Consider the following 3,387-nt stretch of genomic DNA (forward strand, 5'->3'; position numbering starts at 1 on the left):
CACTTAGCACCCAATGGTGTGTCACAACCATGCCCCTAGCAGACCAATGTGGCACTCTTAGAAAAGGGGAACAGAGAGTGCAGCTGTAGCCATGAAAAGCCATGGAACCTGCAGGAGACACTCACACCCCAGCTCCTAATGGTGCTACACCTCAGGACTGCTGTCGCAGATGCAAGAGATGAGGGATGCATGTGGGGCAGGAAACATGCAGACACAGAAGAGGTCCCATGAACCCATAGGCACACTTTGTGGAACTTCACATGGAAAGAATCACCGGACTGCGGCCACGGAAGCGGCAGGAATGGGGGAGGTGACCTGGTGGATTAGAAAGCCACACAGACACAGTCTGGCTACCTGGCATAGGGACCATGGCCACACTGGGTCCCGCATCCAGAACCACACACTAAAAGTGGGCTACCAGCCTTAAGCCATGAGAGCGGCAGGCATGTGGAGAGGGACCTGATGAATTAGGAAACCCCACGAATCAGCATGTGGCACATTGCAGAGGGCTCACGTAGCAGTAAACAATGGAGACAGCCATCCGGCTGACAGGTGGAGGATTCCTGAGCACACAGGAAAATTTCTTTGAAACCTCCCACAGACAGTGGGGCACAGGAGTGCGGCCAAACTTATGGGCAGCCCGGTGGTGTAGGAGACCATGCTGACTAAGACTGGCTTACTGTCAGGGGATTCTTGTGCCTGCAGGAACCCTAAGGGTATGTTCACACTACGGATAATGAACGGAATCTCCACTCGCAGAATTCCGCGAGCGGAGATTCCATTCTTGCGGCCACCGCCGCAATACTTCGGTGGTAGGACCGCGCGGCACTGCGCAGTCACGATTGACAGCTATACATACAGTGTTCGCAGACTTCCGCGTAAAGAATGAACATGAATTGTCCGCTGCTGAAATTCTGCAGTGTGAATGGGTCTCGCGGAAGACCCATTCACACTGATGGTTATGTTCACAGCATGTAATTCCGTTAGCGGCATTCCGCTCACGGAATTCCGCGGGAATTACGTAGTGTGAACATACCATTAGACAAAGTCCTCACACCAGCAGTGAGGTACAAGAAGCCACACCTATATGCACGCGGCACTGGTGATAAGGGGACACAGTCAGATAACAATAACTGGGCCCCCTTGACGCATGTGGAAAGGCAGCAAAGCCATGAATAGAATCCCCGTCACCCTGGGAGATCAGGGGAGGCTTAGGAGCCGTGGATTGTATCCCCTTCGACCACCATAGGGTCCACAGGACATGCCAGGTCACTCCATCGGACACCGCGCACTAGCAGTGAGGCAACAGAACTTCAGCCGCAGATACTTCAGCCCTTGGAGAAGCGACAGGCAGCAGAGAAAACCATGCAGACCACTGTCTGGCTTACTGGTATGGGTCCATGTAGACAACGGTGCACTCCATGGGAGAGCAGTCACCTCGCACTAGCAGTGCGGTACCGAAATCCAGCTGCGGACGTGGCAGTTGTGAGAGAAGAGACAAGCGAGACTACGGTCTGGCCCCATGAGGGCTGTTGCAATCCATGGCCACGCAGGGAGACTTCCACAGAGACCTCACACTGGACATGGGGATCTGGGACAGCAGCCGCGGATGTGGCAGCCTGTGGAGGAGGGAATAATGTACGTACATGTCAAGAACACCTCCGGACATGGCAAACATGTCATGACAACCGGTGGTAGAGGAGAAAGTCTTGACTGTAACCCCGGTATCTTCCAAGGCATCATAAAATCCCTGGCACCACCCGCCACAGCGAGTCACATATGTCTCCGACAGAGTGAGAACCCTGGCGAAAACAGGAATGCCAGAGGCATACCTCCACTGACTCAATGCAGTGTGTCATATCAGGACCCATACAGGGTTATGGAGACAAATACCCAGAAAAAAAAAAGAGCCAAGCAGAAGCAAGCTTCCAAATCAGCCCATATACTGAAAAATCCATTTCCTATATGGTCCCCAGATAGGGGACATATCAAATATTAAACTGATAAGAACAAATGCTGCACTTGATCTTAGCCAATAGGCCGAAAAGCGATAGATAGCACAGGCTAAGGCTGCAATTTTGTGACCCCAGAGGCCACAAGGGTGCATGGAAAAGGAGTCTCTATTTAATTATAGGCCACAAGAGGGCGCCAACCACCACTAAATGGCCTTAAAGCGTACCTGTCAGATCACCAATGTTCCTATGTTGCTAAGTACCTCATCCTGATCATGTACATGTAATTTTTATACAGTATACGGCCTTTATTTCTCTTAGAATTCCCTTTTAAAAGTCAAACCATGAAGCTTTTACTGAGAGAAGTGAGCAAACATGACAAAATGACAGCTTCCAAAGTGTAAAGAACAGTAATCCATAGATCAGGATTAACACACAGAACATACATAGGTATTTAGAATTCCTTTTTATATGCTGCTCACTGTAAAACTTGTCCACAAAAAGTAGGGGGGAGTGTCCCTCTTCTCCTCAATGTGATAACCACTCCCCCTCCCTCTCTCTGAGTCACTGTTCTTGGGAGCTAGCCTGGCAGTCAGCCAAGTACAGAAGTCTCATCTGTAACCCTTTCCTCTCTGGTTTTATGCCACACACACACACACACCCAGGAAGGAGGATTATTGGAGATTCCCTGAACTCAGCCAAGGACAATGGGGGAGATTTATGAAAACCTGTCCAGAGGAAAAGTTGTCCAGTTGCTCATAGCAACCAATCAGATCGCTTCTTTCATTTTTAACAAAGCCTCTGCAGAATGAAAGAAGCTGATTGGTTGCTATGGGCAACTTTTCCTTTGCACAGGTTTTGATAAATTTCCCTCAATATGGTGAGTGGATAACTTAGTAAAATATGTAATAATATAAATCGATTTTTTTTAAATAGTGCAAAGTTTTATAGAAAAAAAAGGTGCATATGTCTGTTTTATATGTAGATGCATACATCTGTTATATATGGTCTTATTTCATTGCTGTATATCATCGATTAGCAGTCCTGTAATGGTGGAACTTGTATAGAATAGTTGGAGGAACAGTGTTTTTTGATAACTCTTTGTTTTATAGCAACACCGCCAGGCAACCCCAAACACTGGGGGGCCGCAACACCGCTGGGGGACCGCAACAGATTGCGCAACAAAAGCCGCGCACATCACCCCCTCCCTCTGTGGGCACCTAGTGGAGGACTCCCCCCTTCTTGCACAAACGCATATATGAAAAAATATGTACATACCAACTTTCCTGCTCTCCTTGTTTCCGATGCCCGCTGCTCAGGATGCTGCTGATGTGTGTATGTGCGCACGCTCGGCTCCTGGCGGCCACATGCTCACACAGGCAGTGAGAGGGCTGGGAGCGAGCACAGCAGCGCTGGACCTGCTGTCAATCAAGGA

General features: G+C 49.2%; 1 non-coding gene across 1 annotated transcript; it reads right to left on the bottom strand.

Annotated features, from left to right (window-relative positions):
* Window positions 1-1,858: 1,858 nt before the first annotated feature.
* LOC130359936 (U2 spliceosomal RNA) lies at window positions 1,859-2,052 on the bottom strand. The gene has a single exon (XR_008890505.1). It is a non-coding gene; the product is annotated as a U2 spliceosomal RNA (small nuclear RNA).
* Between the last annotated feature and the right edge of the window lie 1,335 nt (window positions 2,053-3,387).

The sequence above is a fragment of the Hyla sarda genome, chromosome 2 (assembly GCF_029499605.1).
Source record: "Hyla sarda isolate aHylSar1 chromosome 2, aHylSar1.hap1, whole genome shotgun sequence".
Taxonomy (NCBI): Eukaryota; Metazoa; Chordata; class Amphibia; order Anura; family Hylidae; genus Hyla; species Hyla sarda.